Below are 25314 nucleotides of genomic sequence, written 5' to 3' on the forward strand. Positions count from 1 at the left end.
TCATAGCTAGGAACACTAGGGCTCCGTGAAAGTATGTTGGAAAGCCCTTGGCAGTGAGAGTCCTCTGAGAGACCAGATGCATGTCATGGGAACTCGTGAACTTGTTTGATGGTAAAATGGACCCAATGGAACACCACTTTTTAAAATAGATTGTTTAAAAATTGATTTGCAAGCAGAGAGAGGGTCAAGGAGGGAGAGAAGACAGGTAAAAGCATGCCAGGGCCTATTGTCACTGCAAGTGACTTCCCAGTGCATGTGCCACTTTGTGCATCTAGCTTTATATGGACATTGGAAAAATGAACCCACGCTGTCAAGCTTTGCAGGCAAATGCCTTTAACTGCTGAGCCATCTCTCCAGCTCCTCCCCCAAAGCCATTTTATAATGTTTCTATGAAGATGAAATGAATTCATGCATATTAAAGAAACATAAAAGTGTAATATTAACTGTTAATTACCGATCATTGTAGATTTTATTTTAACAAATGGTTAATAAGTTGAAAAATAGCTAGACTGGCAGGAAGACATCTATTTAATATGAATCACTGTGGAGAATATAGAGAATGGTTATCTTAGAAAAAAATTAGAAGAAAACATGTATGTGAGATGTTTTATAAATGATTCACTTAAAAAAATGTTTATTTATTTGAGAGTGACAGAGAGAGAGAATGGGCACACCATCCCAGCTTGATTTTATTTTATTTTTATTAACAACTTCCATAATTGCAAACAGTATCCCATGGTAATTCCCTCCCTCCTCCCCACTTCCCCCTTTGAAACTTCACTCTCCATCATATCCCCTCCCCATCTCAATCAGTCTCACTTTTATTTTGATGTCATGATCTTTTCCTCCTATTATGATGGTCTTGTGTAGGTAGTATCAGGCATGGCAAGGTCATGGATATCCAGGCCATTTTGTGTCTGGAGGCACACATTTTAAGGAGTCCTACCCTTCCTTTGGCTCTTACATTCTTTCCGCCACCTCTTCTACAATGGACCCTGAGCCTTGGAAGGTGTGATAGAGAAATTTCAGTGCTGAGCACTCCTCTGTCATTTCTCAGCACTGTGAGTCATCCCAAGGTCACTGCCATCTGAAAAGAGAAGCTTCTCTAAGCAAAAGTGAGAGTGGCATTAATATATTGGTATGAACATTAAGAGAAGTGCTTGCTGGGCAGTTTGATGAGCATAGTATATACTTTTAACCTGATACCAACAGATGTTATACCCCTAAGTCCCATGACTACCCCTGTTGTAGGTTTTCAGTGTCAGGGATGGATTCCCTCCTATGGAGCAGGCCTCCAGTCCAATTAGAAAGCAGTTGGTTTCTCCCATAACAGACATGCCACTATTGCCCTATTGGCTCATTTGGCCTGGGTGGCCAAATTTCAGTCTTGCAGTGTGCACTGTTGAGTATTTTCAGTGATGATTTCTTTCTCCCATTGAACTGCATGCAGCATAACTTTTTCCAGCTTTCTGTCAGCTGGTCTACATTTAGGAGGTTTTCAACTCAGTTCCAGCTGTATTTCTCAGTGAGCTTGCATTCTAAGTATGTGGTGTCTTCAGCAATAGGGTCTTACCATCTATTACTGGTGGGAAACCAAGGGCCTCAGCAATGGCTTGTAATGTTTTGGGCATATCAGCGACCTCCCTGGCCAACAAGGGTTCACTTGTTTCAATGCGTGTGTGTGTGTGTGTGTGTGTGTGTACATGTGTGTGGCTATGGAGACCAGAGGGCAACTTTGGATGGTCTTGTCCCCAGGTACGCCATCTATTTAAACATCAGTAATTTGCAAGCAGAGAGAGAGATAGAGTGAAGTGAGATTGACAGAGAGAATGGGCACACCAGGGCCTCCAGCTGCTGCAAATGAACTCTGGATGCATGTACCATTTTGTGCATCTGGCTTTATGTGGGTACTGGGGAATGGAACCCAGTTTGTTGGGCTTTTCAGGCAACACCTAAACCACTAAGCAATCTCTCCAGCCCCACATCTATCCTTTTCAAGACAGGCTCTCTCATTGGCCTGGACCTCAGCAATTAATCTAGACTAGCATTGTGGTGTGGCTCAGATGTCTTCATTAAACTCATGTGTTTTATATACTTGGTTCTCAGCTGGTGGCAGTTGAGAGGTAGAGCCTTGTTGGAGGAGGTGTGTTGTTAGGGGTGGGTTTAGGGGTATTATATCCAGCTCCCCCTTGCCAGGTCTTGGCTCAGTCTCTTGCTGCTGTTTTCCAGTGCTGTGGCAGAGGTGATGACCAGCCTCTGCTCGTCATGCTGTTCCCTGCCATCATGGAGCTTCACCTTAAGAGTATAAGCCATAATAAAACGTTCCTCCCATCAGCTGTTTTTGAGTGTTTAGTGCCAGCAATGAGAAGGTAACTGCAATGGAAAATTAGTACCAGGAGAGTGGGGTCATTACTCCTAGGAACTGTAGTGTGTGACCGTTGGCCTTTTGGAACTAATTTGCAGAGGAGTTTGGAAGGATTTGATACCTTGGATTTAGAGGTTCCTTGCAATGCTGTAGGCAGAATTTGATGGACCTTTCTTGTCAAAGTTGAGAGTCCTGAATGCAGAAAGAACTGTGGAGCTTATAGGTTTGGTTTATCTGGGGAAGCAAGAACTTTGTTCAGACTGGGGTAGAACCATTTGTGTGAGAAGCTTGCTTCATTCTGCTTGTCTGGAGAATTTGAGCAGGTTGAAATTAGAAGAAATAAATGGGCTTGAGCATACTGATATGCACAGGAATGAAAGTTGGGTATAGGCAGCAGCCCACAACTGTAGTTGTTTGAGAGATTACCACCACTGGAATTGGACCCACTGGTCTGCACTGGGGAAACAGAAAGAATGTTGCCTGTTTTGAAAGTAGTGGGTCTGAGTGTTGAAGGAGTGTCCTGCTCTTCAGTATGGGTTTTTAATCTTTGCTAGATTAACATTTTTTTTAGACCACCTGGTACAATGGGAGTATAACAAATGTAGCAAATAGACCATCATTGGATTCACAATACCATTTTTGTTGTTGTTCTGTTTTGGAAATGGCCACTGGGTGATGTGAGGCAGCATTGTTGAAAGTCTTTGCATGGAGACCAAATGGAGCCAGGAGGATGAACTGTGCATTGCAGTGGTGACCCCCAGGATTTTCAGAATCGCTAGCACTATGGGATGGGTGCCAAGGAGAGCTTCTAGATGTAAAGAGAATTTTCCTTGCACTGTAAGCAGCCCAGCTGGACAGGTAGAATTAGGAACTCAGAGACTTCATTACTGTGGTTATAGATGTTGAACTTGGAGCCACACGATTTATTATTGCCATGTTTATTTTAGATCTTGTATTGGTTCAGTCTTTCCTTCCTATGCCCAATGCTGATTTTTTACAATTTTACTGTTTACTTTGTGCCATTGTCTGTTTTTTTTTTTTTTTTTTTTTTTGTTGTTGTTGTTTTGAGGTAGGGTCTCACTCTAGCCCAGGCTGACCTGGAATTCACAGTGTAGTCTCAGGGTGGCCTCAAACTCACAGTGATCCTCCTACCTCTACCTTTCAAGTGCTGAGATTAAAGGCATGTGCCACCACGCCTGGTTTGTTTGGGGTTTTATAGGCTCACAGTTATAAGAGACCTTGGACTATGGGAGTGTTTGAACAGAAGTACCAGGATTGAAAAATAAGAAAGAAGGAAAGAAAGAAACTATGGGGACTTTTAAAGTATTTGAATGTATTGGATTTTTACATGGATCAATGATTACATTATGGATGTTCATGGATCATCAATTTATGGGGCCAGAGGCAGAATGTTGTGGTTTAGGTCAGATCCTCACTAAACTCATGTGTTTTGAATGCTTGGTTCTCAGCTAGTGGCAACTTGGGAGGAGGAGCCTTGTTGGAGGAGGTATTGGGAATGGACTTATGGGTATTATAGTCAGCTCCTCCTTGCTTAGAGTTCATATCACTTTCCTGCTGCTGTTTTCCACCTTCTGTGGCAGAAGTGATGTCCAGCTTCTGCTCATGCCATGCTGTCCCCTGCCACCATTGGAGCTTCCCCTTGAAACTGTAAGTCAAGATAAAAACTTGCCTCCCATCAGCTGCTTTTGGTCATGTGCTGTTTCAGCAATGAGAAGATGAGTGCAATAGCTTGCTGGCCACTGGGTCTTGGTATCCTCCTCGGTCTGCTTCTCCAGAGCTTGGAGACAGGCGTGTACCACCATGCCTGGTATTTTACATGGGCACTGGGGATTGAAGTCAGGTCTTCATGCTTACATGGAAATCTCTTCACCAACTGGGCTATCATTTCCTGCCCAGGGTTTACGTTTGAAGAGTAGACTTCACTCTTCAAACCCTCTGGGGCTTGAGAGAGAGCTTAGATAGTAAACTGCTTGCCTTGCAAGCATGAGGATGACCTGAGTTCCATCCACAGTACCCATTTAAAAAAAAAAGAGGGCTTGCAAGATAGCTAAAGCTATTAAAGGCACTTGCTTGCAAGCCCTGCTGTCCCAGGTTCAATTCCCCAGTACCCACATAAACCCAGGTGCACAGTGGTACATACATCTGGAGTTCAAGTGCAGTGGCAAGAGGCCCCGGCATGTCCTACCCCCGCCCTCAAATAAGTACATAAAATATTTTTAAATAAATAGGCATATGCATCCATTAAAGAAAAAAGACCATCCTTACAGTGAGGTTCCCTGTTAAAGGAGTTTTTCAAAGTCCAAATAACCACATAGGAATGCATCCAAGGATGGAGACTCTTCAGCCAGTTTCTATTCATGACAAGGATTCTGTCATGGAATCCTTGCATGTTTTCAGAGGTAGAGATTACTGGTTACTGGCTAGAAGGTCTGAAAAGCATTAGTGTTGATGGTTCTGTAGTGGGATAATCGTCACAGAAAATGATCTGTAAGCTAATTTGGAAACAATTCACTTAGCAAGTACTTATTAAGTACTAAATATATTATGAAATGATGTACTGGGCACTGAGGTATTCTTACAGTCCTCTTGAGCCTTCCCTTGTCTGAATGCAAGATTTTGTTTGGATTGTTACCATGCTCTCAGCTTTACCTGTCCTTATAGTGACAAGCTGTTAACATTGCCCACTACACATGTTCATCTTATTCCAGTAGATTTTAGATTCCAATTTTTTTTTTGAAACTTTCCCACATAGGCTTTAATTCTCCAGGATAGAGTCAAAATATGTTGAAATGACCTCCTTAAAAAAAAAGAAAAAAATAGATTGCTTAGTACAGAATATGTTTTCGTTTCCTAGGCTCTAAGGATAAAGCATGATTAGATGAGTGATGTATCAGGACCTTAATGCTATTTAAACATACTGGTGGGTGCATTGTGTGTACTTTGTGTATTTAAATTTGAGATTTTTGTTTGAACAGTGTCTTTCACTGGGTATACTTCATGGTGATTTGTCATAATAGACTGCTTTAAATCATTTGAAATTGCGGGACATATGAATTTTAACAATAACTTCCCCAAGGCTAGAGAAGTCAGCAGGAGTACAAACTGCTAGGTAGACAATTTTTTTTTTTTTCAAACTCATATGCAAGTGTAAAACTTTTACGGGGCTGCTTTAATGAGGCCCTGTGGGATTTAGGGTTATTTATCTAAGCTCTTATTAAAAATGAAAACTTTGCTATGCTTAGCCCTGTAAAGCAAAACTGATCGTACAGTACTCTAAGCTGGAGGGGTGAAGAGTGCTCTTCAGGCACTGCAGAGTAAAGTTGGGAGACTTGGGGTCCAATGTCTTTAGCACTTTCGTTGTGATAATAGGGTGGTAACAGCAGGGCGCCATTTCAAAGTCGGCTTTAATTAAGAAAACGTAGCTCTTCTGTGTTTATAATTTAGGGTTTGACATGACTTATTAAAATGACTTCTAACCTTGGAATGTAGCCCTCGTTCTCAGAGCCCTCCGATGTCTTCACCAGAGCCATCTCGCCCCAGGACAGTGATGCCTGGTTCAAGGTGTGTGAGCCCTTTCATTACCAGCCTCCGCTCTGGTAAGCAGGGCATGGGAGAGGAGGTTTCTGAGATTAACATGCAGGATGGCTCTGTGCCTAACGCAGACAAAGAGCCCAGGCTGCTGCAGAAGGATTTTGTGATCCTGAAACATGTTCAGCTGCTGTCTGGGGGATGTTCAGGTTTGATGAGTCTGGGTCCTGCAGTAAACCTACTTTTAGACAGACCTGGGAGCTGAGGCTTCAGATTCTTGTAACGCAGTAGCCTTGTGTAAAAGGGGGGGGGGGGACCTGTGAGCCAGCAGAAAATGTGTTACAACGTCAGGATCAAGATCTTTTGGAGACTTGAAGACTTAACTGGTCTAGTTTGATATGGTTATATCCGGTCAGTTGCCACAGGTATGAAGGTAGATGGTTAGGTACATGGATAACAGATAGATTGGGTAAAAGGGACTGGCTGTGTACCTCAATGAAAAACACACACTTAGCATGTACAAGGCACTGGGCTCATTTCCCAGCATTGAAAAACAAAACAAAAAACTCTGTTAGAGAGGTTAGGTGGAGCGACAGGATAATTGAAATGATCATTATTGGTGAATAAATTTCTGTGCCACAGACTAAGTATATTGTGGGGCAAATATGTCTGAAGGAGAGCCTGCTGAAGGATGAAGAACTTGGAAGAAGTAATGTAGTGAGTCAAAATGCAAACAGTGGGCCCCAGAGCATTGAGGAATGATTCTCAAGTGTCCTCCTTTAATAGTTAACCTAAGCCATCAGAAATATCTTACTTCATGGAGTCTCAGGACTCTGTTTGAGCAGAATGGGGATAATTCTGAGTCTGTGGCAAGAGGACTGCAAGGGTAGTGCTGGCTCTGAGGGGAGGGCAGCACTAGGGCCGATGGCTATGGTTCAGTGTGTGAAGGGCACAGAAGGCAGGTGCCCGGGGAGATGGTGAAGGCAGAAATGTTAGCTGAAGGTCACAGGGAGAGGCAGGTTGGAAAATGTCAAAATGAACTTAAGTTTAAGAACTTTATTTAGAAAAGATCTCATAGCAGTTGCAAATCAGAGAAAACTGTATATACACTTGGTTTTTAACTCTTCAAGTTGAGCAGCTGTTTTAACAGTTGTGTTGCTAGGCACTGTCAGGAATAGAATATTTTAATTTTGGAGAAACCCAACTGTCAAACCAGCTGATGGGTCTGCTCATCTTAAGCTGGCTGGGATTAGGTTGGAAGACCTAATAGGAAGGGAGCGCCAGGCAGGTTGGTTATTATCACAGTGTGTTGGCCGTGAAAACCTGGAAGGATGCTAGCTTGAATGTTTGGCCGGGCACATGATGCTTCAGGGAAGCTTACTCCTCAGTTTGTTTTGTCGCAGGCAAATAACATCACCTTTCACCTGGCTCCTAGGTAATGAAGATCATGTGAACGCTTGGCCTTGTGTGCTTTGGTGCAACCTTTTCTTTTTCTTAGCACTTAGTAGAAATGTATCCCAAGTTCTAGTTCTATTGATATATCTTGATCCTCTAAATAATAGATCATATACCTGCCCAGGTCACTTCAGCTAGTCAGCCATTGGTGTTACGTTGCACTCTTCATTATCTAAGAGAAGCATCCTATTCAAAGCAAACATCAAATGTGTCAGTTTACAGGTACCACATTAAAAAAAATTGTTTTATTTTTATTTATTTGAGAGCTATAGAGAAAGAAAGAGGCAGAGAGAGAGAGAGAGAGAGGGAGGGAGGGAGAGAGGGAGGGAAGGAGGGAGGGAGAAGAGAATATATGGATGGGCACACCAGGGCCTCCACCCACTGCAAACGAACTCCAGAGGCATGTGCCACCTTGTGCATCTGGCTTACATGGATCCTGGGGAATTAAGCCTTGAACTAAGGTCCACAGGCCATCTTTCCAGCCCCCAGGTACAACATTTTTAATATCCATAGCAACTTGTTTAGTACCTGTGATGGTTACTGTTGTCAACCTGGCAGGGTCTAGAATCATCTAGGAGGAGACAAACCTCTAGGCATATCTGAGAAGAGGTTTCTATATTTAGTTCGTTAAGATGGGAAAACCAACCCTTACTATGGACAGCACCAGTCCCTGGGCTGGTGTCCCAGGTTGAATACAAAGGCGAAAGCAAGCTGAGCACCAGCATCCATTGCTTTTTTCTTCCCACCGAAGATACAGTGTGGCCAGCTGCATCAAGTGCCTGTGTGCATGCCTTGCTCACCTTGATGGAAGGTATTCCTATGAACTGAGCCAAAATAAACAATTCGTCAAGTTGCTTTTGTTAGGTATTTTGTCACAGCAATGAGAAAAGTAACTGATATGGGACCTTTTCTCATGGTTAGATTAGTTTCAGGCCAATTACCTTAATTAAAGGCTTAAATTAACCTCTATTTTTAATTTAAATAAAATTTAAATTACTTATTAGAATTATTTAATTAATTTCCTATATAAAACTGTACTTTATTACATATGCAAAAGCATACAGTAGGGCTGGAGAGATGGCTTAGCAGTTAAGCGCTTGCCTGTGAAGCCTAAGGACCCCGGTTCGAGGCTCAGTTCCCCAGGTCCCATGTTAGCCAGATGCACGAGGGGGCGCACGCGTCTGGAGTTCGTTTGCAGAGGCTGGAAGCCCTGGCGCGCCCATTCTCTCTCTCTCCCTCTACCTGTCTTTCTCTCTGTGTCTGTCGCTCTCAAATAAATAAATAAAATTAAAAAAAAAAAAAGCATACAGTAACCAATTTCGAGTAATATAATCTGAGTGAAATTGTTTTTTTTTTTTTTTTTCTGATCTCTAACTCAGTACAAGTTTGTGATAAACAGTTAAAACACAAGCAGGAGGGCTGGAGAGATGGCTTAGTGGTTAAGCGCTTGCCTGTGAAGCCTAAGGACCCCAGTTCAAGGCTCAATTCCCCAGGACCCACGTTAGCCAGATGCACAAGGGGGCGCACACATCTGGAATTCCTTTACAGAGGCTGGAAGCTCTGGCGCGTCCATTCTCTCTCTGCCTCCTTCTCTCTCAAACAAACAAACAAACAAAAAAATTAAGAAAAGCACAGCAGGAAAATTGGGAGTGAGTGAGCAGGATCCTGGGGCCACGACAGGCACTGTTAGTGTGGTCACACTCTTCTTTGCATGTCTCTCTGCATGTGCACAGGATGACATAGTTAGAAATTTTAAGTAGACATAAATTAATTTTAGCTATATGTACTGTTCTTTATTGTGGTGTGTGTAATGTGTGATGTATGCAAATGTGTGCATATACTCACGCCATGCACATGTGTGCAGAGGCCCGAGAACTTCAGGTACCTTTCTCTGTTGTTCATCCACATCCTTGAGACAGGGTCTACCTCAACCTGGAGTTCCTGTCAGTCAGTGAGCCCCAGTGGTTCTCCAGTCTGGCCCCAGCTCTCCTGCCCAGCCCCATGGTCTGTGGTTATAGACATGCGTGGCCTTGCCCAGCTTTTTAAGTGATTCTGGAGAGTCAAATTTGGAGCCCTATGACATGGAAGGCCTTCAGGCTTTAGGGGCAAGTGCCCTGCTCCATGGAGCCATCTCTCTGGTTCATGGTGACTTTGCCTATGAGCTCAGATCAATAGGTCCTGAGGTTTAGAGGTTTTATTCTTTAAAGCAGTGACGTATTTTTTGCAGTAAGACTCATTGTACAAGGAATGGAGGCATGGATTTGGAGAAAGTGCTTGGGTCTAAATCAGAGATGAGTTCAGGTAACAAAAGCATGATTTTGTGCTTTTCAACCGAAAAATATGTTTTTGTTAATTTACCACACGTTTTCAATGTTTTATCAATAACTGAACAAAATGTTTTAGTGATAAATGATGCTTTTGTTATTTAAAAATAACGCATAACCCTTTTTATTTGGTTCATTGTTTTTTGAGATAAACTCTTGCTAGGTAGTGCTGGCTGGCCATGAGCTTTCGCAAAACGCTTGCCTCAACCTTCCAAGTGCTAAGATGATAGGGGTGTTTGGCCACATCTGGCTGAAGCCATTTTATTTACATCATCAAAATCAATTTTTTTCTATATCCTAATCTTTCTTCATTTTATAATTTATCCATCACTTCTTATTTTGGTATGGCAGGTTCAGATGATGGAAGTGTTTTCATGTTTAGGAGAATATATTGCAGTTTTAAAAAATAATAAGTTAGCATCCTGACATTGGTAAATTGGATAGTCACTTTACTTTCACTACTTTTCCATAGTAACTGAAAAACCTTTCTAGAATTGTGTCTGAGTAACCCATATGTAACCCACACACAGTTATGTTCTCATGTACTGTTTGGGGACAATCACCTGCAGTTTTTAAGTTTCTACTTCATACCAAAATAAATGCAATGTGAAATAGTGAAAGTCACTTATAAGAGGTAGCTCATTTCAAGGGCATAGTGACAAGAAAAGAGAAGCTAAGATTTTAATATTTATTAAAAAAAAAAGATAAATAAAATGCTGGCCTTTGAAGGTTGAAATGAAATGAGGTTCCACAACCCATTTGCTTGTGTGTTAGAAAATAACTAGTGGAATGTTTACTCTCTGAAGTGATGCATATTTCTAGGGTGCTTCTCAATTCATCCAATCTTTGTAGCATACTTGCTAGTTTCATAAGTAGGGGTCTTTAGGCTTCAGGTAGTGTGTAAATCACAGTTATGAAACAGAGGAGACTCTTGGTTACTAGATAGATCTTATTGCTTTGATTTAGATTTGTATAGATCAAGTTCTCACAGAGGAATTGACTTCCAAATCTGTAGAAAGGAGGTGTTTTGTTTTTTTTTTAATATGTACCAGATGACTTAGAAATGGATTATTTTGGCCTACCTGAAGGAGCCCAACTTGGTTCATGGTCTTATAATTTTATCTAATAACTTGAGAATTTCTGAATAAACCTTTTGGTTCAGTTATTTATAGCAGAAACAACAAATTTCACTATACTTACATAGCTTTAAAAATTCCATGTTACTTGCATAGCTTTAAAAATAATGTTAGCATAATTTTCAACATCACACTTTTAAACAGATTTATTTTAAAATTTAACTGGTGATGGTTTGATTATAAAGTAGCTTAAGAGAACAGGTTCTTTACAAGGACTATTTCTTTAAAAGGTACTTTTTTGGTCATATGAGTGGTTCCTATTTAGATCATTTTTAATTATTGAAATTATTGAGATTTGCAGTGTAAACAATACAGAAAAATACCTGACTATCTTCATGTATATTTACTTCTGTTTATTTATGAGAGAGGGGAAGAAGCAGATAGAGGGAGAAGGAATAGGCACATCAGGACCTCCAGACACTGGCTGCAAAGGATCTCCCAATACCATACACCACCTTGTGCCTGTGGCTTACGTGGGTCCTGGGGAATTGAACCTGGGTCCTTTGGCTTTGCAGGCAAGTGCCTGTAACCGCTAAGCCATCTCTCCAGCCTTCATGTATATTTAAACTTATAGGATTATATACTTTAAAGGTTTTGAGTTAACCCAGGACAATTCCATACATACCTTTTATAACTTTTATTGGATTGTTTTTCAGAGAAAACTTAAAACTACCTCTACCAGAGTTCTACTGGCTGCACAAAAATGTCCAAGGCTTTAACACATAGGAATTTTCTAAGATCATAAACTCCTGTGCAGGAGACATGATCTTGGCTTTCGGTCATTATCTTTCATGGTGGAACAGTGTTGCTGTCCATAACTGTAACAAAATACCTGAGATTATCAACTTAAAAAGAACAAGGGCTTATTAGGACAGGTGGGAAAGTTTTAGTATATGGTCAGTTGGCCTGTGTTTGAACCTCTGGTGAGACAGTACAGCATGCTGGAAGTGTGTTGGAAGTAAAGGGGAAGGGAGAAGGGCAAAGTCCTGTTATGCATGTCAAAGTCATGCCCCCTTGTGGTGGTTTGAGTGTGAAGTGTTCCTCATAGCCTCATGGGTTTGTGCTTAAACCTCATACTCAATTGCCAGCGGGTGGCAGTTTGGGATGTGGAACCTTGCTAGAGGAGGTATGTCACTTGGGAGTAGGCCTTGGGTCTTATAGCCCAAGACCCTCTTGTGAGAGTTCATTCACTCTTGCTGTCACCTCCCAGCTGACATGACAAGAAGTGATGCTCAGCCTCTACTCTACCATGCTTTATTTGCATAATGAAACTTCCTGTCAAGACTGTCATCTGAAATAATCCATTTCCTTCCATCAGATCTTCTAGTTCCATGTTTTAACCCAACAGCGAAAAGGTGACTACAAGATCCTTGTAACCTAACTTCTCCCCACATACCCTGCCTTGTAAAGGTTTCACAACCTCCCAGTAATCCCATAAACTGAGGACATAGCCTTTGACCTGCAGGCTTTTGAGGGACGTTTCAGACCAGCAGGCAAGATTCTTAGTCATTGAGTTTTGTCATCTAATTGGTCGACAATCAGGGTTATCCAAGTCAGTCACTAGAGTACCAAGATTGGCCAAGATTAATTCATCTGAATTGAATTACACAGGGCCAACTTCGTCTTATAGGGGAAGGTTATATAGATTCCCAAGAAACAGCATCTGAGGGTGGGCTCAGGCAGAGCTGTGAAAACAAAGGGATAGTAAACATGTAGACTACCAGGATATACCCCCTTCTGAAGCAGTGAGTGGGTAGATCAAGCCTATCTCTTTTCTGATGAGACTAGACATAGTATGACTATCTTCCTCACCACAGTCACTGCCAGTCACTTTGAACTGGAAAACAAAGAAAACCTGTTCACTATGCTCGGTGTAGGAAATCATTTTACACATTTACAAACAAAACAATATTTTTAGTATTATATTAATGGTGCCAGCACATGAAATATTCTGCAAACTAAAGGAGGGACTGAAGAGATAGTTCAGTTGATAAAGTACTTGCCAAAAAGCATGAGGACCTGAGTTTGTATCCCCAGCACCTATGTGATTGCTTGGTGTGGCACTGTACCCCTGTAATCCCAGCACTCAGAAGGCAGAGATCCTAGAATCCTAGGGCAATCTGGATAGCCAGGCTAGCCGAATTGGTGAGCTCTAGGTTCAATGACCGTATCTTCGTAAGTACCGAACATCAGCCTCTGACATCCACATGTATGTGTATACACACATACTTAAAAAAAAAAAAAACAAAAAAAACCTAGGGCTGAAGAGATTGATGAGTAGTTAAGACATTTGCCTGTGAAGCCTAAGGACCTAGGTTTGATTCCCCAGTGCCCACGTAAGCCAGATGTACAAGGTAGCACATGTGTCTTGAGTTCATTTGCGGTGACTAGAGGCCCTAGCATACTCAATATCTCTCTTAAATAAATAAATAAATAAATATTTTAAACAAGCAACTAAAGCAAGGCATTCAGATTTAAACAAAGGAAAGAAAACATCTTAATCTCTTCCTTTGGGTCTTCTGCATCCTAAGCAGTGTATATCCACATTGGCAAAGAACTTAAACTCTGGGGCACAGTGAGCAGTTCTAGAGGTGATCATGATGGACAGGGAACTCTGGGCAGGGGAAGCAGCGTTGGAGGTGGCCTTGATGGACAGGGAGCTTGGTGATGCCCAGTGTGGGAATGTTATTAGACTGGCCGTCCTTTATCATGCCCAGTCCTCATATTCAACTTCTCGTTACTCAGGAGAGTTAGTGAAGGGATGCGGATGCATCTCTTGGCTACCTTTTCAACTGATTTCCTCTGGTAATGGAATAAGCTTAAACAAAAGTATGTGCCAGGTGACTTTCTCCTTGACGACTTCCCCTCAATGGTTAGATTTACTAATGTTGCTAATGCAGACGTTTTGTGCTAGGAGTTACTTCTAAATGGGATGTTTGTATTGTTACATCAGTTTCTAGATTCCCCTTCCAAACTATCCTCCTTCTTTCTCCCTTTGTTCCTTCCTCCGTCCCTCCCTGTCTTCCTCCTTCCCTTTCTTTCTTTTGGCATTAGTGATTGAACCTAAGGCCTTACATATGCCAGGCCAAGTGTTCTGAGCTACATCCCCAACCCTTTTGTTAACTTTTGATTTTGACACATTTCACTAAGTTGCCCATACTGGCCTTGAGCTTGCTGTGTAGCCCGGCAGGCTCTGGTCTCTTGCCTGTACTACCTGGCCTGGCCTCCTTTACAAGTCAGTATTGATCAGTAACAACATTCTTATCTTACTGATTTCAGTTGAAAAAGTTTTGGCACTAGTAACTTGCTTTTAAGTATTGCTTACAAGCTGATGAGAAAAGGCTTGATAATTAAGGTCTCCTGATGTCATACCTGAATAAAAGAAAAAACATAAAAGCCTTGGCCTCTGTGAGACTCTTGGTTCAAGTTCTAGCATGTGGGGAAGAGAAACATTTATGGAAAGCAGCCAACAAACAGGTTATAAGAAACTCAGCTTTACTGGCATTAGCAAATATAAAACAAATATTATATCATAATTTTCCACCAAACCTTTCAAATTCATTCTTTTAGTTCATTGTTGCTGGTAGTTTGGGACAAGGGGTACACTTATGGCTGGTTATAGAAAATTGAGTTGGTGCAAATTTTGCATACATTTATTAAATTTGATAGTGCATTTTTTCTTCAACCTGATAAGCCCTCTCCTGAGAGTTGCACCTATACAAACCAGACACAAGAATTTAGGGACAGGGCTGCTGTGACAGGGGCGATGCATCTTTGGTGGGCCGCCCTGGGTGGCAGAGCTGGCTGCAGATTTATAGCAACATCGCCAGCTGCTCAACTGTCATCGACTGAACTGGCATAAATATCCCTTTAATAAAGAGAAAAACAGACAGTTATCATTAGCATCCTGAACAGAAAAGATTGAAGTTAAAATTAAGCATGTTGGGAAAACTGACCTTGGCACTGTCTTTGTGATGAGTAAAAACATATCAACTTCTTACAGTTGTGCCGTGCATTGGAGTGAGTGGTACTGCAAGAAACTCACTGTGGCTCTTGTGGATGGACAGCCTTGGGACATGTATAAGCCTTTGACCAAGTCCTGTGAAATTAAGTTTCTTACCTTCAAAGACTATGATCCAAGAGAAGTGAAAAAGGCGTATTGGCATTCTTGTGCCATGATGATGGGCTATGTGATAGAAAAGGCATTCAAAGATGAGTATATGGTAAGTTTGGTCAGGGCTCCAGAAGTTCCTGTAATTGCTGGAGCCTTCTGCTATGAGGTAGTTTTGGATAAGAATCAGGATGCCTGGATGCCAACAAAAGATAACTTATGTTCCTTCACAAAAGATGCTCATACTTTAATCTATAAAGATCTGCCATTTGAAACTCTAGAAGTTGAAGAAAAAGTGGCATTAGAATATTTCAGCACAACAAGTATAAAACAGACTTCATAGAAGAGAAGGCATCTCAGAACCCTGAGAGAATAGTAAGGCTACATAGGATTGGTGACTTCATTGATGTGAGTGAAGGCCCTCTCATTCCAAGGACAAGTATTTGTTTCCAGTGCGAAGTTTCAGCGGTCCACAGCCTTCAATCTGAGCAACCAAATCTTCTAAGACGATTTCAGGGCTGTCTTTACACACCCACTTACGAGCACATTATACAATATGGAATAAGCTAGTGGAAAGCTCTTGGAAAATGGTAACTGAAGGTCAAACTATACCCACAGAGGAAATTGGATCTACCTAATGATTTCCTAACATTTAAATGTGTACAGTAAATTAAATAAAAGTTTTATATGAAAAAAAAAGAATTTAAGGACATAACAGGTAGCATGGCATTATTATAACATTGTTCATAGCAGGAGTGAGAAGAGTTAGGTAGAAAAGATACCCAAGATGTAATGTGGAAGTATACACCATGGGCTACTGTTAGAGTTACCCGTGCCATGGCAGTTGACTTGACGGTAGAGGGAGGCCAGTGGCAGTCAGTGACTTTGAGGAAGGTAGGGAGACATCATGTCTTCCTTATGAAGACCAAAGTGAGAGGAAGCATATAAAAATTCTTTCAAATCTTCCAAAAGATTGCTCAAATAGTACCCCAAAAGTTTTAAGCTTAAAGAAAAAAAAAATTGATGATATTCAAATTAAGAAATTTAAGCATGTATTTATCATATCCAATATTTGAATTTTGAGGCTTTTAGCCTAGAGAAATATGTGAAATCTCAGGACATTCCATATTATATGAATCCATTCATAGATCCCTCTAGGACTAACAAAGTCGTGAAGATGGTGGGCAGGTATGGGGGGTGAAAGAGGGTAGAAGTGAAGTGGCTGTGCCTCTAAAAGGTCCTGCAGAGACCCGTGGAACTGTCAGTGCTCTTGCATCATCTGCATCCATGGTGACACACCATGGGACTACACACATGCACATGCGTGCGCGCGCGCGCACACACACACACACACACACACACACACACGTATCAATGTCAATGTAGTCACTCAGAATCCTACCATAAGGAAGATCAGGGTAAATGACAGAATCTGTTTACTGTCTGCTACAACTGCTTGTGAATCTACAATTATCTCAGGATAAAAAGTGATAAGAAATTTCTTAGGAAAATTAAAGGAAGAACAAAGCGCAAATTACATGACAGTGAATGATTTGGAGAGTGATTTTTCCCAGCTGTGGCAGGGAATGGGAATAGAAGAATAATCAAATACAAGTGAACACTGTGATGGTTTGAATGTAAAATGACTCTCTTAGCCTCATGTGTTTGTGATAAAGCATCGTACTCAGTCTCCTACTGGCAGAACCTTGCTGGAGGAGGTATGTCACTGAGGGTGAGCCTTGGGGAGTTGCAGCTCAGCCCTGTACTCAGCTCACTCTCTAGAATTCTTACCTGCTGATGTGGAGATGTGACACCTGCCTGCTCCCGCCATGCCTTCCTCCTGTCTTTATGAAACTTGATCTGTAAATTGTAAGCCCAATTAAACCCCTCCTTCTATAAGCTGCTTTTGGTTGGTTATTTTGTCCCATCTACAAGATAACTGTTACAAGATTTAAAACTTATAAATGTATGCAACATGGTATAGAGACCAATTTTTCTCATGTTCATGTGTTTGCAAGCAAACACTATTTAGAATTAATTATAGTAGAAACTTCAGTGCATTTCTTTTTCTGTTGGGAGTATTACTAATTCCTTACTAATTACTTCTTGTATAATTGGGCCAATGAATTCAATATTCCATCTCAGTGTGAGACAGTGGTTAGAGTTGTTGACATCCCTAAAGCTAATTTATTTTTTCCCTCAATTTTACTTGTGTTCAAATAAAATACTATATATATCTCATAAGCTTGTACTCCTTTAAAGGGTAAAATTCAGTGGGTCTTAGTGTATTCACAGGTTCATGCAACCTTCACTATTTAAGTTTGAATATTTTTATTGTCCTAAGTAAAATACCAAAGTGTAATAAATTGTATGCTGGGTTGGGTATCTTTCAAAAACTAAGTATCTTTTTGAGGTATGTTGTCTGGGATTACCTCCAGAAAAATTCAGAGTAGGGGGTAGTATGTAGAGATGCTGATATAACAAGGCTGGCCACGTAAGAATGATGGTTTAAAGCCAGGTATTGGGTATGTTACCCAGCCAACTTGTTTTGCTGCCCCATAGCATGCCAATCACTGACACAAGTTTTTACAAAAGGGAGTTCATTCATGAGACAGCCATTTGAAGGACCAGAAAACAAGTTACTGATTCACCTTTCCAAAGAGCAACTGGAGAAAAGTGATTGAAATGTAGGAAGTGGTCTTTATGTGCATAGTCAAAGTTCATCAACAATTTCCATGGTAACCCAAGAGACTGAGGCACTATCTATTATGCCTGCGAGGTCGATGGCTTTTAGAGTCAACTAAGAGCAGATCAGATCTAGCCAGCCATGTCTGGAGGGTTAATCATTTTCCCTCAGTTTCAGATACATGAGACTCTTAACCTTGTCACTCTTACTTTTGTGTATTTGAAATTTTCTATAATAAAAAGGTTTTTTTTAAGATCTGAGGGACCAACTGGTCTCTTTAGACCAGGACTTCTAATTTTTATGTTCTTAGCAATGTTGCTATAGTTATGAAGTATCTGAAAGGCTAGTTCATAGGATAGGTTCTCTTCTTTAAGCAAAGTATTTTTACCCACAACTGGTGTTTTGCAATTATACAGTCATTTCTAACAAATAAAATATTTTTTCAAAAATTATTATTGAGTTTTCGTGTTTTACTGAAAATAAACAATTTTCCCCTGCACTTTTTTTTTCTTGACACAGGGTCACAGGTATTCTAAGCTAGCCTTGAACTCACTTTGTAGCTGAGTATGATCTTGATCTCTTACCTCTACCTCTACCTCTCAAGAGATTTACAGACATGCACCACCATGCCTGGTTTATGAGGTGCTTGGGATTAAGAATTAAACTCAGGGCTTCATGCATCCTGCTAAACCCTCTGCCAACTGAGCTACATCTCTAGTCTGTTGAACCTATTTTGTATATGAGGAAATAGGCTTATGGTATATAAGCCACTTGCATCTTTCAGGATCTGTTTTTATGTTTTAATACTTTTTTTAAATGGTTTAAATGGTTTTTAAATGGCATGTGCTTGAGAGTGGTTCCTAAGATGTTTTTGAAGTTTAGGATTTAAAAAAAAATTTTGTTTATTTTTATTTATTTATTTGAGAGCGACAGACAGAGAAAGAGACACACACAGACAGACAGACAGGGAGGGAGGGAGAGAATGGGTGCGCTGGGGTCTCCAGCCACTGCAAACAAACTCCATATACATGTACCACCTTGTGCATCTGGCTTATGTGGGTCCTGGGGAATTGAGGGGAATTGAGCCTCGAACCGGGGTCCTTAGACTTCACAGGCAAGCGCTTAACTGCTAAGCCATCTCTCCAGCCCTGAAGTTTAGTTTTTGCAAGTTATATATTAAGTAGTTATTCAGGGCTGAGTTATGGTCCCTTGCCTGCTTTGTTATTTTGAGAGATTAAATTGATGGGCTTATTATCATTGCAGCTTTAAAAAGAAAAAAACTGCAAACAAACTCCAGATACTTGCGCCCCCTTGTGCATCTGGCTTACGTGGGTACTGGGCAATTGAGCCTGGGTCCTTTGGCTTTGCAAGCAAGTGCCTTAACCTATAAGCCATCTTTCCAGCCTCAGCATAGCTTTTAAACTAAGTTTCTGATATATATAGGCATAGACAACATTTTTTTCTTCTTCTCAAGGTAGGGTCTCACTTTAGGCTGATCTGGAATTCACTATGTAGTTTCAGGGTGGTGGTCTCGAAGTCACAGTAATCCTCCTACCTCTGCTTCCTGTGTGATGGGATTAAAGGTGTGTGCCACCATGCCAGCTCATAAAAAACTTCCTATTTGAATATCTCCAATAGGCTGTCTGCTGTCTACATCATCTACTAAAATATAAAGGGTATGAGATTTAGGTTAACATTTTCCATCTTGGGTTTTCCCATACTGTTATATCTTTCTTCTGTACAATGTGCTGCATTAATTTTAGTTTTGACTTCCTGTAACATCTCTGTCATTCCAATCTGAATTAAATGACCTCCCTGTTTCCACCTTCCTCTTTTCTCAGGTTATGTTCTTGATATTGATTGGCTTGTTCGTTCTCCATCTCACCTTTGTTAGAAGAGAAAGATAGCAGACTTTTTTTTCTTCTTCCCGTTGCCTCTTTCAAAACATATAGACCAGAGTTACTTCTCTAGGGAGTTCTCTTGAGGCAGCAGTTTAGAAACAAGGATGGTGTGTCTTCAGCTTGCATTGTGGTCTCTTAGACTAAGGTCACTGGTTGACAGTTCTGGTCTCTTAGGAAGGCTTTTCCATCCTCGTGCTTTAAAAGCACGGAAATGACCTTCAATTGATGTTTGGTTCACTGTTCCCTTTGAAGTCTCTTTCTTCTTGATTTATGGTGGGAGATGACTGATTCCAATCAAATCATCACTGATGCCTTTGAAGCAATATAAGAAATGATCCAGATTCAACCCTATATTTCTTGTATGTTTTTAATCACTAGTTATCAGGTGTTTGTATTATGTTTGAGCCATGCATAGATAGTTACAAGGGACAATTCAGCTTTGTCAACATATGTCCTATGATCCACATAAAATATAACTATGGTGATTGCTTTAAGAAAACTAAATTTTGAGTAGGCCAAGCTATTTTTTTTTTCTTTTCCTTTTCACCTTTCTTAATTGGAAAAACTGGTGTGAAAACACTAGTTAAAGCTTTGGAGGAAAGATGACCTAGCATCACTCTTCTCATAATTACTTTTTGTTTTTTGAGGTAGGGTCTCACTCTAACCCAGGCTGACCTGGAATTCACTATGTTGTCTTAGGCTGGCCTCAAGTTCACAGCAGTCCTCCTACCTCTCAAGAGTGGTGGGATTAAAGGTGTGCACCTCCATGCCTGGCTTAAAAAAGTACTTTTAAGCCAGGCAATCATTAGTGTAAAAATGTCCTTCTGTGTATATCTTGATGTTTTGACACACTACATGGGTCAAGTACTGACTTCAGGGTTTTCTGAAGAAACTAGACTCCTAAACTAGACCAAGATGATGTGCTGATGAGTGACAAGGCAATGCTAATGTATTTTCTTTTTTATTTGAACGTTCCTTGTGCGTGTGTGTTTATAGTGTGTGGGTATGCATATGTGTGGGGGTTCTTGTGCATGTGGCATTCTCAGGGATGCCATTCATCCTCTTTTTTAAATTTAGTTTATTTTTATTTATTTATTTGAGAATGACAGAGAGGGAGACAGAGAGAGAATGGGCGCGCCAGTGCCTCCAGCCACTACAAACAAACTCCAGACGCGTGCGCCCCCTTGTGCATCTGGCTAACGTGGATGCTGGGGAATAGAGCCTCGAACTGGAGTCCATAGACTTCACAGGCAAGTGCTTAACAGCTAAGCCATCTCTCCTGAGATAGGGTCCTTCATTGGCCAGGAGCTCGCCAATTAGTCTGTATTTACTCACCAGTGAGATCTGCCTGTCTCCCTAGTGCTGGGATTACAGGTGCATGTCATCATGCCTGTCACTTTCTTTTTCCTGTTTTTTTTCCCCCCTTGAGGTAAGGTCTCATTCTAGTCTGGAATTAGCCTCAGACTGGCCTCGAACTCACAGCAATCCTATCTCAGCTTCCCAAGTGCTGGGATTAAAGGTGTATGCCACCAAGCCTGGCCATGCCTGTCACTTTTATATAATACTGGGGTTGAACTCAGGTCTTCATGCTTGCAAGGCAAGTACTTCATGACTGGGCTGTCCCCTTAGTCAGTGAATTTCCATTTTGATGCTTCATACCATAGCCATTCAGCTGAGAGTTGAACCTTTAAACAGTACTCCAGTATTCCTTCACCTGCACTAGGAATCATATCAACACCATAATACTACACTTTCCTGACTATAAAAGTAATGCTGAGAAAATACAAGGTGTAAAGAACACATTCTTAACAGCATGTTATTTCCCTGTAAATGAAATAGCTATTGTTATTTGCTATATTGATTCCTAATCTTTTTTTCTAGCCATGTAGCTATTTTTACTTGTCATATGTGTGTGTACCTTCCCATGCGTAGCCACATGCTACCTTTCTTTTTCTTTCTTTCTTTTTTTTTTTTTAAATTAGTTTTCTATTCAGCAAATACAGGCAGTTTGGTACCATTATTAGGCTCATCCTTGACCTACCCCCTCCCCAGTGGCCCCTCCTTGTTGATGTATATGGGTCGTGCTTTGTGGAGTTAGCCCACAGTTATTGGTACTATAAATGTCTCTGCATATCATGCCCCAACATTTGGCTCTGACATTCTTTCATCCCCCTCTTCTGAAAAATTTCCCTGAGCCGTGTTGGGTTCATTTTTAGTCTGCTTTAGTGATGAGGTGTTGGGGACCTCTGAGCCTCTGACTCTCTGATTTGGTAGGAGTTGATTTTTCTCTGTGTTGGTCTCCTTCCCCCTTGTGCTGGTATCCGGTTCATCAGGAAAACAGCACCCTTGCTTATTTTGCCAATTTTCCCTAGTTTCAGTCGGGGCCCTTTTGAGGTATGATGGGGTGGCTCTGTCCTTAGGATCTACATCTATCTGAAAAAGAGAAGCAGATTCTCCAACAGAGAGTAAGTTAGCACCAGGACAAATGAGATAACCCTTTTTTTATAGAGAGTTTAGTAGGTGTAGGCCTTCTTGTAGGCCATGATTGATGGTAGCTTGATATTGGGGAGTGGACTTATGTTTGGATATTGTTCTGACTTGTTTCCCAGCTCCAGCTATGGGTCCCGTACCACTGAAGGGATCAGTTAGCCAAATCAAGAGCAGTTGGTTCCCCACCATGGCTGTGTGCCACTATTGCACTTATGTGGGCATCACACCAGGTTATTTGTTGCTAATTAGGTTATACAATGAGTTGCTTGGACAGATATTGATCATTTCCCGCAGTCGCCCATGTAGCACCTTCTGGCACTAGACGTGCTGACTGTCTGGGGACTGACTCTCTCCTGGCTTCCAGCCATGCTTTTCCATTTTACGTGTCAGCTGCATATGGAGTCTTCAGCAATAGGGTCTTACCACTGACCTTTGATGGGTCATCAAGTACTCTGACAAAAATCTGTCATTCTTTTAGGAAACCTTGTAGGTTTCTCTGATCAAAAGCTAGGAGTTACAGGTCAGTGCCCACTAGGAAAATGAGGGGAAAAAAAAAAGACTAATATACAAGAGTTAGAGAGGGGAGAGAGAGAGAGAGAAGGAGGGAGGGAAGGAAGGAGGGAGGGAGGGAAGATATAGAAGATTTGGGTTAGACTTTGTGGTGGTTTGATTCAGGTGCCCCCCATAAACTTAGGTGTTCTGAATGCTAGCTCCCCAGCTGATGGATATTTGGGAATTAATGCCTCCTCGAGGGAGTGTATTGTTGGGGGCGGGCTTATGGGCTTTATAGCCAGTTTCCCCATGCCAGTGTTTGGCACACCCTCCTGTTGCTATAGTCCACCTTATGTTGACCAGGGGGCGATGTCCACCCTCTGCTCATGCCATTGTTTTTCCCTGCCATCATGGAGCATCCCCTCGAGCCTCTAAGCCAAAATAAACCTCTTTTTCCCAGAAGCTGCTCTTGGTTGGGTGATTTCTAACAGCAATGCGACCCAGACTGCAACAGACTTGATCCTACCCTCTCCAGTGTCTTGTGGTTCAGGTGCTTCCTGTAAGGGCCTGGTGAAGGTTCAGCCATTTGGTCTGCCTTTTAGGAAGTAAAATCTTATGGTACCATTGCCGTTTGGGTCTAGATTAGCGTTTCCCACCCCTTCAATGCCCTCTCCTCCCTCCCCATCCCTCCTAGTGTCTAGTCCATGAGATGCTTGCTGGGTATGTAAGGTATCTTGGGTAGATTCAGGTTAGGGGCTGTTGATGAGTGAGACTATGTGATTTTTTTTTTTTTTCTGTGATTGGGTAAGTTCACAGAGAATGATCTGTTCCAGGTTCAACCATTTTTTCTCAAATTTCTTTGTTTCATTTTTTCTTACTGCTGTATAGAATTCCATTGTATAGATATACCACATCTTAGTTATCCATTCTTCTAGTGATGGACATCTGGATTGATTCCAGCTCTTAGCCATTACCAGTTGAGCCGCTACAAACATGGTTGAGCAAATCTCTCTGGTCTGTGGCTTGAAGGTTTTAGGGTAGATGTCCAGTAAGGGAATAACTGGGTCTGTTGGTATCTCTATAGTCAGCTTTTTCAGGAGTCTCCATATTGCTTTCCAAAGTGGTTGTACCATCCTACATTCCCACCAACAGTGGATGAGTGTTCCTACTTCTCTACATCCTCGCCAGCATTTATTTTCATTTGATTTTTCAAGTTTTGGAATAGTTATTTGACAACATAGCATTTTAAGAGGATAAAATTAACAAAGAGATGAAAATATTCTGAGCTGTACATAGTTCAGGCTCAACTTTCCATTCACTCACTGTATGGTACCGGGCCGTCATGTGCCCTCTTTGGTCACTGAAGTGAGCAGGGCCTGTGCCACTCAGGAGTCTTGTAGGAGTTGATACAGCAAATACAGCCAGTGTCCCTGGCCCACCCTCTGGATGGACATGGTAGGCACAGGATAAGTAATGGAAACCTCAGGTCTGGACCTAAAGACTAATCATAATGGAGAGCTTTTATCAACCACAATAAACCAAAATAAATTGTAAAAATATTTGGTATTTATACTTTCCCCTTCTTTTTTCAAAAAAGTACTGGCAAATGGAGACTGGAAAATGATGAGATAGCGACCCTACCGTGACCATGCTTCCACTCAAAACGCAGCAGCCCCAGCAGGTCCCAGGGCCCACTCCCTCCAGGAAACCCTCACTGGAGGGCCACAGCTTGACTAGCCTGGGCCAGGCTTTGGGGGTTCATAGAGCACCTTCAGGGACATTCACAATCCAAGGTAATATTTGGTGGTTTCTGCTGAGATCCAATTCAGAAAAAAAGTTAAAAACATTTTTTTTAAAAAAATTCATATTAGAAGTAGCGTTAGTGAACCCAGTTGAAGGTGGTGGAGTTGAGTTGAGAATATAATCTTTGAGTACTTAATTTGAACAAAAAAATTCTCTTCCTTCCCCCCCCCCCCCACTTCTTGGATAGGGTCTCACTCTAACCCAGATGACCTGGACCTCACTCTGTGGTGTCAGGCTGGTCTTGAACTCAGTGATACTCCTACCTGTGCCTCCTGAGTGCTGGCATTAAAGGCATCTGCCACCACACCTGGCTAAAAAAATTCTATTCTTTATTTCCAAGTAAGAGTACAAAAGTTGGAATTCATCCATCTCTGGTCCTGTGGGATTGGACATGTGAATGGTTCCAAATAAGAACACCAGTAGGGCAGTAGGAAGAGTCATAATAAGTTTGGATATTGCCAAGGAAATGATACTTGTGTGGATCTTTCTGGATGAAGAGAAGTTCATGGTGAAGAGTAGCAGCCTTCAGGGCCAGAAACTGTCTACAGCACTTGCAGAACCTGTGGCTTAATGCTGTGCAGGGTGCGAAGTGACTGTGTGGCTTGTGGAGCATGTAAGCCGGTGGGTGGAGAGTGAGCTTAGAGCCCCTGGAGTAGAGAAAAAAAGTTTGCTTTTTTTAGATAGGTAAGCAGCATTCTTATTTCTATCTTGGAGAAATGCTGCAAATGTTATGTAATGAGGTAAAAGCAGAAAGAATGGCAGAACCAGCCAATAAAAAGTAATAATATTTGAAACAGAAAAGACAGTCAAACATGACCTTGCAGAAACGGAATCATATTTAGGAAGCTGTGCAGTATCTATTCCACTCTAGCCAGTTGGCTGATGCTTCAAAGGAGAGAGAACTCGCTACCCACATCAGAAATGTATCAGTGTAATCAATCACCTGCTTGCAGTAGAGCTAAAGCACCTGCCATGACTCACCATCTACAGAGTGTTCAAATC

The 25314-nt window shown here is 41.5% G+C and overlaps 1 protein-coding gene and 1 pseudogene across 4 annotated transcripts in view; both read left to right on the forward strand.

The window, feature by feature from the left end:
- The window catches only part of Ube3d (ubiquitin protein ligase E3D), a 200799-nt gene that overhangs the window by 97540 nt on the left and 77945 nt on the right, over nucleotides 1–25314 (forward strand). The window lies entirely within an intron of this gene.
- LOC105944137 lies at nucleotides 9451–15578 on the forward strand (annotated as a pseudogene).

Source organism: Jaculus jaculus, chromosome 10 (assembly GCF_020740685.1).
Source record: "Jaculus jaculus isolate mJacJac1 chromosome 10, mJacJac1.mat.Y.cur, whole genome shotgun sequence".
Classification (NCBI taxonomy): Eukaryota; Metazoa; Chordata; class Mammalia; order Rodentia; family Dipodidae; genus Jaculus; species Jaculus jaculus.